This window comes from Onthophagus taurus, chromosome 2 (genome assembly GCF_036711975.1).
Source record: "Onthophagus taurus isolate NC chromosome 2, IU_Otau_3.0, whole genome shotgun sequence".
Classification (NCBI taxonomy): Eukaryota; Metazoa; Arthropoda; class Insecta; order Coleoptera; family Scarabaeidae; genus Onthophagus; species Onthophagus taurus.
In genome coordinates this window covers 15718810-15733553 of record NC_091967.1, presented here as the reverse complement: position 1 = coordinate 15733553, position 14744 = coordinate 15718810, and the positions used below count along the sequence as shown (strand labels likewise).

Genomic DNA, 14744 nt, shown 5'->3' with positions numbered 1-14744 from the left:
ACCTATTTCCGATGGTTTATTCAAGTCGCTATACACTCATCGTCCAGACCCTTTTAGAATACTTACGATATGTAAGCTTTTTTTCTCTCCCCGAAACCTATATCCGTTCGTCCACGATCCCATTCTATGTATAGCCGATGACTTTGATATTTTAACGTCTGTTTATAAGAAGTTTGTAGCCGACGAATCTATTTTTAACCGGATGAGTAAATATTTGAATTTTTCATATGGGGACGTGACCAGCTTTTTTTGTTCAGGGTCAAAAATTGATCTAGATAAATTCCATGGAATTTTTGATGTAATTAGAAGAGATTGTAAAGTTATGGCGATAAAAGATATTATCTGAGTACATTCACTTGGTGTCACGAAGTAATGAAGACAGCAATCTTGGGTAAATGGATTCCAGTAAAATATCTCTCAACTATTATGTCGCCTTAATGTGAACTAAACTTTACCAAGAATAGCTGGGAGATCCTATCGAAGATTTTCCGAGGTGTTCAACCGTCGGTCGTTTTCAAGAACGGAGAAAAAGTTAATTAGAACCATCAGACCGTAAAATTCGCCTCTGTTCAACGTACCAATTAAATTCTCTCCCAAGTAATTCCATCATGTTGAATAACTTTGTACCGTTTCATGCGGTTAGAATAACACAGAAAAAATTAATCTGTAAGATGTTCAATAGAAATTTTATTTTATTTTTTAATTCTCCCAGAATCATTCGTTAATTTTATTTTAGCAGAATCGATCTAGTTTGAATAATAAATTTAATAATAAAATGTGGTGTTCGTGACGAATTTCCGTCATCTCGGATGGTTTGTTTCTTTTTACAACGAACCATCGAACTAAACCATCTGTTCGAATGACGCCATTTCATTTTAAATGTTGCTGATGGTCTGCCGGTTCTATTATTAGTTTAGCTTTCGTTTAAATTGGCCAACAAGAAGGAGATCAACTGTTACTCCAATTTAAATACAACGCTTGACAGTATTAGCGGTAAAGAAATCATTCCATCGAAAGAAGTCGATTTGAATGTTTCGCTTCGAGATGCAACCAATTAGCTAATTAACGGAACGAATTTTTTTGCAATCCACCGGGTTTTAATTTTCTTATCTAAATTCTTTACAGGTGACAAGATGAAATCTGTTATCAAGTTTACTTAGGTATAATTAATTAATCCCTTTCGTTCGTTAATTAAATTAATTACGTTTTACATGTTATGTTTTCAATTAACTTGAAACTTTTCTGGTTGGTACTAAACCAACGTTTAGTATCAAACATATTCATCAATATGAGAAAATCGTGACCACAAAATTCTTTACAATCTAACAGAGATCGTATCAGGAAAGTAGATACAGTGAAGTATCTATCGTTTATTGCAACCCGGTTCTACAATAAAATAAATTGTGAACTTGTATTCTTCGTTATTGCCTTTTGTCTATTTTAACGATACCTCATAAAACGTCTGCAGAAAGCGCCGAGCCGCGAAGTCGCTATTGAGCATTGAAAACTGGGCAACAACCGCACTCAAGGCCGTTTCGTTCGGACGCACGGACGTTTCGTACGTTTCTCGCGCTCAAAACTACAGATAAACGTTTTCTCACATTGCAACAGAAAAAAAGTTTCACGAGAATCTGGGGTAATCGTCATTATTATGCGTTCGGCGGATTCAACTGACCCACTTTGAGGTAACTTCAAGATATACATCAAGATACATTAGGTGCAGCACTGTGGAGATAATTTTTAATGGCTATGTGCAATCGAGGGTATAACGAGCTCGTTTTATTAAAGATATGTTACGAGAGAAAACGACAACACAAAATATATGTACGATTGACTATTCAGCACCTACTAACATGAATACTATAGTGAATTACTATGCCATATTGCTCGTTATAACGATTGTTCAGTTTAAGTTTGTATAGGTCAAAACAAAATTGTTGATTGTTGGTTGTCTAAATCAACTTCTAATTAATCTCCTTTCGATGGTTACTTAATGGGCAAAAAGATGATAAAATTCTATTCTGGAAGATATACTTTTTGTAAGCTTTAGAGTGAATCACTACGGACATCAATTGATTTTATTAATGGCAGTAAATAAAGACATAAAACTTCATTTGCATCGTCAGAGATACAACAAGTAGGTCATCGTTTGAACTATTCTACTACAAATTGGAATCAGAAGTCCATATTAAACTAGGATTTTATTTTGATGCGTATATATGTAACACTTTATATACTATAAAGGTTCATTTCTTGATCAAAAACACAACCTCAGATTAAAACTACAAAAAGCATTTAGGAGATCCACGTACATTATAAAACTCCTAAGAAAGATCCTCGAATACTCCAAGAGTTCCAAAGTAAGGTCAGGAGAAAGGTAGGAAATATTGAATGCTTAAAGAGAAAAGGCATAGAAAAATATAGGAAACTTACAAGAATTCCATAATTTGGCAGCCGACAAATATATAGAGAGAGAAACTTGTTTAAACAGGATATGACTACAAAGACGAAAAATATATAATAAAATAATTGGAACTACACACAACAAACAGAGAGATCAACTCCGGGCTAAATATCTAAAAATAGACAAAGAAATTAAAAGAAAAGCTAGGAGAGATAAACGGAAATATACAGAAAATATAATATAGAATGCAGAAAAAGTCACCAGAGTCTATAATATGAGAGAATTTTTTACAATTACAAAGAAACTAATGCAGAAAAGGTATTAGATAAATATGAAACTCTAAAAAAAAGTTCTGGAACTAAACAAGAAATAAAAACAGAAACCGGAGAGGAAGAAGGATATCCAAGTATTGGCCAACAGGATACTGAACAAGTACCCACTAAGGAAGAAATAAGGAACTCCCTCAAAGCACTAAAAAACATCAAAGCTGCGAGATGCGACAATATTTGTCGCTGAACTACTCAAAGAACTACCTAAACAGATTGAACTAAAATTAGAACTAAAACTATAACTAACACTGAAAAACAGAAAAAGTTTGACGTTTCGGATGCCATGTTGCAACATTCTTCAGAAACTGGCTGCAAAAACGGCTCTAAGAATTCTTGGATCGCTAGAACTCTCAACATCCCATGATTAAGTTTACCATGGAAACAGAAACTGCCGAAAAACTATCTTTCCTAGATGTGTTGGTCACCAGGACGACAAATGGAGATATGGAACTTGGTGTATATCGGAAGAAGACCCATACCAACAGGTACTTGCAGGCATCATCATCCCCAACAGAAGAGGTCCGTGATCCGTATTTTAAGCCTTTATATTTATAAGTAAACAGATATGGAAATCATCTTTTATGCCTAAATATTAGAAAAAGTACGGTATACAGTTTCAATTCTCAAAGAATGTTGTAGAGGCATAATAAAGAAAACGCAAAAAAAAAATATCTATGAGTGGAGAGCAATCACGTTACGCAACATGGCAAGTAAAATGTTAGCTACTGTAATACTAGATAGATTAAAATCGGGATTAGATAAGATCCTGAGAGAAAACCAAGCTTTAAAGATTGTTCTTAAAGAACTAAACGAAATGAGATGAAATGTCGTCGTGCTATTTATTGATGTGGAGAGATAACAAGGAGGAGAGGTTGATTTGGTCAACCACAAGACGATGTAGGTCCCGGAGAACACTTGGAGACGAAACTTAAATACAAACCTAGTTACACAGTACAACATGGAACCAAGTAAAGATAAAAGCAAATAATAAAAGAGAATGGAAGAAATTGGTCGCAAAAATGACAGAACTAAACTAAAAAACCTAAACACAGGCACGTCGGGTTGGGTTGGGTTGACATTAAGATAATTTTTTTTCTAGAGATAATAATGATATAAATCAGGCGCAAAATTTAAAAAACGAATTCATTGTACTTTATCTGGTTTTTGCAATAATTATCTAATTTTTACATTAATTATTACATTGTAAGTATTTTACAATTTAATTTGTCTTACTAATTTCGCCTATAACGGCATCTTCAGAGACTTCCTCTAAATTAGAGATAGTTCAACCATTTTGATTTTAACGTGTAGTATCTTTGCAATAGCTAGCAAATTGTATTTCGGAATTAATAGTTTAAAAAGTTTGCTAAGACCTCGTTTATACAATGCTCGATTTAATTCTTTGAAATTGTTATTTTCATAAAATTTTGACGAAGAAAATTTATGCCGTTATAGGCGAAACTAGTAAGACAAACTAAATTATAACACAAACCTGTTAAAGTACAGTGAATTTACGGTACGTGAATTCGTTGTTTAAATTATATAAATATAAATAAAATTATTGCAAAATAGGCCGTCTAAAAAATACAAAATTCTTCAAAAACAACACACAATTCTATTCACACATTCGAATTTAGAGGATGATTCAAACAAGTAAACAATTTGGTTCTACGAAAAAGCTAGAAAACTGACGCAATCATCTATTATTTTGAAGGCAAAATGCGTAATTATTATATTAAATTTAAACACATAATTTCTTAAAATATTATAATGGATTAATTGAATACAGTATTAACACTTAACAGTAATCCCTTTCGTATACATGAAACACACACTCAAGTATATTGACCCCACAGGACTAAGTTAATGGAAGTTATTTGGAAATTTTTAAAATTTTAGAAAACAATAAATAATTAGGTCGTAAATAAATAAATGACTTTAAATTGTTAGTAAAAATTACATTGGGATTTATATTACTAATATTAGCCATAATTATTTTTATAACCGCTTAAAGATTCAAAGGTTGCGTCGAAAATGGCTGATTCCAATTTTATAAATTTAAATTGTTTGTAAATTAAGATTATTGTAGAAGCTAAAAATTTATAATAATCTGTAAACGTTCCTTAACTCGATTTAAAATTTTCAAACAGAATTGAATGTTAAATTAAATTGTGAAAATTTAATTTAGCGTACATTGATTTGCTTCCATTTTGTTAGGCTAGAAATTAGTGAACCAGGTCATTAATACTTAGTTCTTACTAAATTCAAAAATATTGTATTTAGATAGCTTCCTACAAAATATTTAAATTATTTATAAATACATTTAAAAATTAGCAGTTATTGCAAAAATTTCTATTTTTAACCGGTATATTTGTTTAAGAATATATAAAGGACGATTCGATTCAAGTGTGAATATAAAATTATAATCTATCCGATAATGTATTATCGATTTTACGTATAAAATATGCTAAAAAATAGAATTTAGTGATTAAAATAAATTTTTGTACAAATTCGATGTTTTTCTTTAACATATAATTTTTTAAAGTGTTTAAAATGATTATTTATTTTAAACTCGTATCAGAAAAACCACAAACGTTATCAGCCAGTAATCTTAAACGAAAAGATATATTGTATAAAATAAATTCTACGAACAAAGAAATTTTTTTATGATCGTTTTTTCCATCTACAATGTATTAAACGAAAATGCATAAATAATCTGACTCATCCCGATATAATAAATTTATGGATGTTGTCTATTTTGAGGAAAATTAATGGAAGTGGCCGTATCATATCGCCCATAAACAAACAGGCATTAATGTTCATTAAACGCTATCTCGTATTATTCTAGGGTTTATCATATTCTTTTGCGGCTTTAATTCTGACATCAGAGCTAGATACACTTTGATAAATACCGAGAAAATATTGTTTAATTTTTATATAAATGTTAGTCACTTACTTTATTTCTCGTAAATCTCCTTAGAAAAAAATCAAACGACGCTTGTGGGTACAGAAAATCCTTTGGGTCTTTTGGCAACTCACTGACGGCAAGCAAATACGAACTTTTACGGCGAGCACACTTTTACTTTGGAAATTTGCGACGGCAGCTCGCGGAACCGACCGATTTGTGGCGGCGAGAAATCGTCGTCGTTATAGTTGCGTCTCGTTCGTGTTCCGTTCTGTTTTGCAGAGTCTCGGTGTGAGCGAACGACTGACTCGGGGGGCCGCTGTTACACGTTTTGTTCGCTACTCTTGGGGGCGAACTGCCACGATTCGGCCTCTCCGACTGCCCTGCCTGCTGTGACTCACGTTCGAACTGTTCTCTTGGAACCTCTCTGAACGTTCAGTTCAGTTGTTGCAAACGAGGGTTCGCTTTTAAGATTCACAAAGAAAAATACATTGAATCATACTCTTAAAAAAAAAAATTAAGCGAAAACTAAATATTAACAATACAAAAAAAAGCTATAAAAAAATAGGTCCTCATAACATACTAAGCACAAAAACATTTTGTGTTGAGAGCTTTTTTGAGTGCTGAAAATGGAGTTTTCGTGTAGATATTGTTGTAAACTTTTATAGCGTTTTATGAACCCCAAAACAGTTTATTTAGAAAATAACTTATTTTTAAAAACGAATTAAATGAAATTATTAAATTATGTGTAACAAGAAAACGAAAGCTCTCAGGAGAGAGAAAGTAACTTAAAAACGTGTCTAGGCAAGATGCCAAACTTTAGTCAACACAGAATTATTTTACACGCAGTCCCGAAGCTGTCTTTCCACGGAATAATAAGAAAAAGTAAAAGCGTTTAAAATTCCTAAAGAAAAATTTATGTACCAGTCACTAATGAGAAATAAAAATAAAGAAAATGTAAATTTAAAATTGGCTCATTCACAAAGAAGTAGGAGAAAGCCCTAACAAAAATATTTTACATTCTTAAACCGAGTTTCATTTAACCAAAAATGCTTTATTGAAAACATAGATTTAGGAATTAAATATGCTTTTTTTTCTGGGTAACAACACAAATCATTCAACGTTCCACACAAGTGCACATGGCGTGCATGGTGTTCTTCAAACTTGGGCTTGGGCTAAACGAGTTTTGGGCAACCGTATCGAACATATGTCCTTTATCCGTGTGTTAAAATCGTTCGCCATGCGTGACCCTGCTGCATATTGGCAAGCGTAGGTCGCAAATAAGACGAAATTTGACCACCATAACCGTCTGCGATCGAGGTTGAATTTATAGGACTTAGGAAACGGAAATTGCAATCTGACTGAATTAACGAACGGACGACGAACGAACTGTTTATGCCCCGTGTGGAGTTAGTTATTTGACGTGTGGGTGGTGATGAATTGCGCGAAATGGTCTGCTTAATTTGTTATGACTCAGAAAACATTTGTGCTACAATTTTGACGACTTATTATTTAAAGACCTTTTTATAACAATTTAAGAATCTTAATTATGTTTAAAGAAAGGTGAAATAATATATTTCTTTTAATTAATGAATTCTGAGGGTAGACATTTTCGGTGTCATATATTTTCCGGTTTGAACTACACGAGGAAAAATGACAGGATGCAGAAGCTTTCAGAGTTAAACGACCATCATTTCTCATCTTGCTACATTGTAAGGGAATATAAACAGCTGTTTGTATGAGAAATATGAACATTTTTGTTTAATTTTAAATGTTTCCTTTTGTGCAAGATGAATCAAAAAAATCCTTATTTCAATGTTATTCAAAAATGTAATTAGAAATAAAACTAAATGAAACTAATTAGAAGTGCTAAATACAATAGTAAATTTTATATATGCTGCCTCCGAAAAACATTAATTGACAGAAACTTAAAACTGAATTTGTAACACCATCCAGAAAGTTATCTGCAGTTGTACTAGTGTACCTTTGGAGATTTTTGGCGTACAAATGATAATTATACGAGATGCTATGGATAACTTAATTCAATACACAAAGAGTTATGGGAGAAGTAATATTGGAATCATGGCTGTCAACAGTATCAGTCAATAAACATAAATTTATCAAAAGCATATCTAATATCGCCTGTACTTTTAATAAGAGCTAGTAGTCATGCAATACAGTGGGATTCTGCTTAGTCAGTTTGACTAGAAAAAGGTAAGGGCTATGCTAAAGTCCGGCATAAGGTCCAGCAACACCTTATCTGAATACTTTACAAATCTAACTTTACATGTACATCTGTAGTTGTGCTATGATTCTTACGAAAACATCATTGCGACTTATTGTTTAAATTAAACTCCATAAGATATTCCTGGATTTGTAATCAAACTAAACATTCAAGAACATTTGAAATCGAAAATTAAAATGGAAATATTGTAGAGTAAGATATGGAGACCACATGATTTAAAATATGTCAATACATCTGGACTCTCAAATGCAAAAATGAAAACTAAGAAGAAAGAGCAATATGACCAATGGGAGACTCACTCAGCCAAAGGAACCCGTAGGTTTTCAAAACGTTTTTGGAGTGAACCTCAAAATAATTTAAAAGGAGGGCATTAAAACGCATCAACTAATCCAAGGATCCATCAGAGGATCATCAGGTTTGTAATTTGTCTCTGATATATTAAATCCATCCAAACTTACAATCAATCCTTAAAAGTTTGTAACTTTTGTGATTGTAAACTTTTGATAGCCGTTTTGAGTGGCTTTGTTTGGAACAGCAGTACGAGTTAATAAAACTCCTTCTTTCTTATGATTTTATAGCCGAAATTTTACTCCTTCGCCATATTCTCATCCTTAGCAGCACACATACATAATAGGATACTTAAGTCGGAAGTATTATGATTTTGATTAAGAAACTTTCATTTTATTCCACCTTGTTAAATAAATTTATTAATCGATAAAATAATGTAAAATCGTGCAAAATCTAACAAAATTGTTTTATTTCAACAATAAATTCCAAGTTTTAATTGGTTAATATATTTTTGAAAATTGATTGAAAACTATCTAGATAATTTCCTGTGATCCAGAACGGATTGAAACTTCGAGGTCGTGAGATAGTCCGGGAATCGATACCGATCACTCGAGAAACGAAATGCTTTTACCGTGCGGGTTCGATCAACATCATCGTTCAACCGACGTTGTTGTTAAATTGCTCGGAAGAAAATAGCTCGCTTTAGGTTTCGTTTCACCTTTCCCGTTGGACGTTTGTAGCACACGGCGGGTACGTGCGGTGAGTCACGACGAAGAAGAGGAAGAAGTCAAAAAAGACGACAAAAACAAACTGGATGTCTTCGCGTACTTCGTCGGTTCGATTCGGTTACTTTGTATGGAACTTGAATTGTCCGAAAGTCGAATGAGGAGAAAGAAACCCGAATCGAAAACCGCCGACCGAAGAAGAGAAGAGAGGTCAACATCCATCCACAAGATATAAACACGTATCGAAGTCAACATCTGCAATTTCAACAGAAGGAATGCATTGTTGGTCGTTACATGGCGCAAATGGAATTCAAAAAGTTCACATTTGGTAGTATTGATGAATAGGGCGGTGATGATGATATGGTGACCTTGCTTCTATTAATTGTTTTCTTTGATCGATAAATAGTTAACAAAAAAAATTATTTTACTTTCGAAAAATAGCTTTGTTTGATGTATATATGGTAATTCTTCTTGAGTAACGATATGAAACCGCGACATTATTATTGGCTTTCACCTTTCCATTTAGTAGGGAAAGTGTATCACTTTCTTTGCACAATTAACCAGCTTAAACTTAGTATAATTAAAAAGGTCTATCAAGAGAATACGTTATCTTGAAGAAATTATGGATTTATGTAACACATCTATTACAGGATTTACAGGTATGAATAAATGACCACTTTAACAAACCGATAGTAATTAAAGAAATAAGCGTAGATAAACGATGTATTTATCTTTTTTGCTGTTAAGGTCTAATGGCTACAATGGCATATTCGTTATAAAGTGGCAATGTTAAATAGATTACTAAAAAAACTCAATAAAATAAGAGTCGTGGGAGATTGTTCTTGAAGGAACAAGAAGCAAACCGCTGCCAACGAGCTAAATTAATTTATATCCCTAATAAGGAGTAACTGTCTTCATTGCAGATAGGGTCTGAACGTTCATTGAAGATACAAGCCAATTATAGATGCCTATAAAATTTTATCAATTTTCAAAGGATCACAGAGAGAATTTTTTAATTATAGTAAAATCTCGATAGACCTCGTTAGAACGGACTAAATATTTTAAGTCATATTAATATTATCTATTTAATACATCAGAATTTTAGAAGTTTACAATTTTTATAGTTCTAGGTCTAGTTTTAGTTGTTATTCAGTTGTATATTTGTATTGAACTACAAGTAGAACTAAAACTAGATTTAGAACTAGAAACATTCGGGTTTAGCCATGTGTCTTTAACATGGCTAAACCCGAGTTATTCAGCATTATATTAAATCATAGATTAAATTGATGTTATCTTTTCTTTCAAATAATTCTTACAATCGAAAAATTTTGGAATTCAATTACATTCAAAAGAACAACATTCAATTGTTTTCATTTATTTTGAATCTTTATAATTTTCTATCCGAAACCACATTTAGCAAACTCATTTATGTGTTGCACTCTTTGCAGTTTTCGTTCTGGTGTATTCAAGAATTCTTTTAACGTAGCTTTCGTGATATTGGTTTTGGAGTTTACTCGGTTTCGTTGGGATCTTTACTTTCCTTTTGGGGCTTTGAAAGCCCTCCGGCCATGCGACGGCGAAAGTACACACACATCCACGAACGTACAGCAATGCCGTCGCTAAAGCAAAAGGTAATTCAGGATGAAACCGGCTGGAACTCGCCCTACGGCAACGATGCGACGCAAACTCTGGGTGCAGCCAGTGATTAATGTGTACTTGGTGGTCACACGCAAGACCTTTTGGTAATTAAATTAAATTTTCGTTAATATGACCTGGTGGGTCGATATATGTGACATGAATCGTTATTTATATTTAATGATGTTAATTTTTTTAATTTTTTGTGTTTCAACATATTTGTTAAATAATGTTTAGCGTGGGATATATAAAGATCTATTGTTCTAGTAATAATTGTAAGGTAATTTGGGATAATATTGCTTGTTTAAAAACGGATTGGAAAAGCGAAAACGATCGCTAGGGGGCGTACTAAAACTGCATGACAATTACACGTATACAGTTCTGTTGCGTCGACCGAAACGGCGTTCTTTGCGCTTTCTAGTCTTGGCGGCCGTCTGATGACTCACGGTTCTGGCAAAAGTACCGCAAACCTTTCTTCTTTCGTGCCGATCTGGCGTCTGATGCAACCAGACGTTGCACTCACTCCTTCTGTTACAATGTAGACGGTCCGAAGGAGATTGTCTTCGGTTAACTGTTAACGCCCATTACATTCTACCACTTTATATCGTAAAATGAAAATGAAAAATTAACTGGTTTAATCCTTCTTCGAAATACCATTAATAAAATCGTAACCATTTATTATTGAATCTACTTTTAAGAGACTCAAAACACTTGTTTTGTGATCACTTTTTTTCTTATTTCTCCGCTAATCACATTAGATACAATCTCTTCCAATTGTGGCTATTGTGGTAAAGAAACGATGAATTTTCTCATGTATAGTCAGAGGTTACAATCTCTTACTAGGTGTTGAGTAATGCATCAACAAGAATTGAATTGGCACACCTTAAACTATTAAAACTGTATTTAAATATGATTATAATTTACAAGATTAGAATAGAATACGTTTTAGATGTATATTTTTAGAATTAGACAAAGGAAAAAATTAACAAAATGTTGAAATGAAGAAAAAAACCTTGAACATGTCACCACAAATATTTTTGAGATAAGAGCAGCACGAGATCTTCTCAGGAAGTGTAAACAGTTGGTGCAAGTGGAATAGGGGAAAGCTGAGTATCGAATTTTTATCACGATAAAGAAGCTTTATGAGAGCAAGTTCAGAAAGAAAGTGCCAAAATGCACTTGGAAAGATCTGAGCTCAGCTTTCCGTGATATATGGAATGACGTTATCTTGAAAGTATTTAGATTATTTAAATGTAATATCCCTAATGGGTTAATTAAATGATTACGATATTAGAACTTTAAGTAATAATTAAAATGTATTAGGCTATTTTAGGTGATAAATTTTGAAATATTTAGTTCAAATTTCAACAAAGTCAATAAATAATTAATATTATTAACTTTTCAAAAAAAAAAAAAAAAAGAAAGCAGGTTGATAAGTTAACAAATCTTACGTAATCAACAACCTCTAGTTAACCAAATACAGTTTAATCACACGTTTTATAACTGAACTAAACTAGTCACGAATACCATAGAAAATATAGATTAAAAACTTTTGTAAATAATTGGTCGTTGACTTCAACAAAGTACAAACTCTAACGATTATATATCCAGCTTTAATTGGCTCCAAACCAAAAACCATTAATAACGCGGTTGCAATTCTTTTCAAAATAAACTAATTCACAATCTCGATTATCCCGTTTCCTTTCAACCATTAGTTTCCCCTTGGTCATTACGTTTATTCGACCGCCGATCGTGAACCAAAACTATAAATTATAACATGGTATTATTGCACGACTTATCTTACAATTAGAAATTTTGCAAAATCTCTCAAGACACCTGTTTAAGCAAGCACGCTGAAAACGTTGTACTCGAAAATTGTAATAAATCTTATTCCAGTTATTTAACCAACAAAAAAAAACTATTTTAATTGAAACTATTGTATGCGGGAATGATTCATCTTTGAGAGAAGGTGTTGATGCAATCAGATACAGACTTCTAACAATTCTACCGTGAACGCCGTTTCCGTTGGGAAACTTTAATGATTACCCGGTTTCGATTGTCTCGATTCGTAAACTTGAATATCATTTTGCACATTCTAAATTTGCACATCCTGTACCCTTTTTTAGAGGTAGGAATGTAATATGTGGTTAGCTATTAAATTTCGCTAAACCAATTTTATTGTTATAAAACGTGTGGTGGTTATTAAATATTTTGATTGTTTTAAATAGTACATTATTTGCATTAATAATGATTTGTAACTATTAAAATGCAACCTCAAGTTTTGCTAAAAAAGTTACTTGGAGGCGCCGGGCATCGATCCCGGTACCTCTCGCATGCTAAGCGAGCGCTCTACCATCTGAGCTACGCCCCCTGTTCTTATTGCTCTATATCACGCACTCAGAGTGGCAATAATCACCTACTTAAGTTATAATCTATTTCGTATCTAATCTAAAGTAGGTAACTTTTAAAATAACATACTAAAAGATAACATAAACACGTCGACCGGGCTTTCTCGTTCGCTGATTTATATCCCGGCTGAAAATAAATGTCTTCAGGACGCATTTAAATCGTTCTAAAAGACGCCTAATTGCGATAGTACGTTTCCTGGACGTCCGTTGGGAGACTTTGTCTGTCTGTTCTAGATAGAGATATGGCAGCGCCCTTTGGACAGCGAAAACCGTTAAATGCGATCGCATCGGAATGTCAACAGCAACAATAACGAACCGGAGAGAAGAAAAACAGTGTGGGCAGTCAACAGTTGGAGAGGAGATGTTTGTTATCTATACGCAATGAGCCCCAGCGAGGTGCTGCGCTTGCCATTGACCTTTCTCAATAAGTAAACGTTGTTGTGAATGATGATGAAACGAAGTCGTGTCGTAAATATTTATGAGCTTAAAAATAGAAACACTTAAAAAAAATTTAAAATAGAATCTATTCACTCTTCAATTTCTACTTTAATCATGACACACTAACATCGTGTTTGCACGTAACAGTGTTTTAATTGTAATTGGCTGCTGGAACCAATTTGCATTCTTCTATAAGAAAGGTTAAAACATTGCAGTAGCTGTTAGTCAAGAAGAGAAATGATCGAACCTGGTTGTTTTTAAACAAGCCGACATTTCCTTGGCATACAATAGTCAGAAAGGACGTGACGTAATGTGGATTTATTTATTGCTCCTACTTTAGTTGATGTTTTTTCAGTTGGGTTTAAATAGATCATTCGTTTTGCGGAAAACGTGCTGCGACATACCTGTGGTCTGCCAGTGCGTGCAATATATTACATATTCGCATATATGTGTGGTAACATTGGAATCCGCAGGCGCGTATCTGCGGATAATTATGGTAGAATGGAAATTTACTGCGACATTTTAATTCGATTAGTACGCTATGCGATCGCGTGATATGGATGCGTACGTTACAAATTTAATTTAAATAATATTTTTGCAAAGGGAAAATTCAATATTTTAGGATTTATGTATAACGAAATATTTGTGTATTGTTGATGGAGCGATTATATCGAATTTTATAACTTTACTATAATAAAAGGAAAACATCGAAACAAATCAATTTTTACTATGCATCATCTCTACAAATACGTAAATATACTTATTTGCCTTTAACAACATTGGGAGCGTTATTTAACGCCGAAGCTGTTCACATTAGTAGTAAAAGAGATATTCAGGCAACTACATTGGAAAAACCGTGGAATTAGTATCTCATAGCAGTTAATCCAAAAGTACTGGAAATAATGATACATGAACTAAAGGAAAGATCAGAATAGATATTGAAGACCAAAAATTATGAAAAGAGCAACACAACTCAACAATCAACCTATATGCTTAAACGGAACCGCTATAAAAGAAGTAGAAGAGTATACCTATATGTATATCTAGGACAAAACATAAGACCAGATAAGCAAATTCAAACGGCGAATCTGAATAGGGGAATAAGACTGGTATGGACAGCGTTCGAAAAGCAATGGCATATACTATAGTGCAAGAATAAGAAATTTAAAACTTATATGAAAGTAAAGATACTAGATCTTGATATATGAAGCTGAAACATGGACACCTACCAAGAAATCTATAGATAACAAGCAAGATACAAGCTACCCAACGCCACATGGAACAAGCCATATTAAACATGGGAATAAGTGATAGAAAATCAATAGAGTGGATAAAACAACGCCACAAGATGGAAGACGTAGTGGATA

The 14744-nt window shown here is 33.2% G+C and overlaps 1 protein-coding gene and 1 non-coding gene across 3 annotated transcripts in view; both read right to left on the bottom strand.

The window, feature by feature from the left end:
* Positions 1-14744, bottom strand: part of LOC111427021 (uncharacterized) — a 110772-nt gene that overhangs the window by 48353 nt on the left and 47675 nt on the right. The gene's annotated exons all lie outside the window — the stretch shown is intronic.
* TRNAA-AGC (transfer RNA alanine (anticodon AGC)) lies at positions 12830-12902 on the bottom strand. The gene has a single exon. It is a non-coding gene; the product is annotated as a tRNA-Ala (tRNA).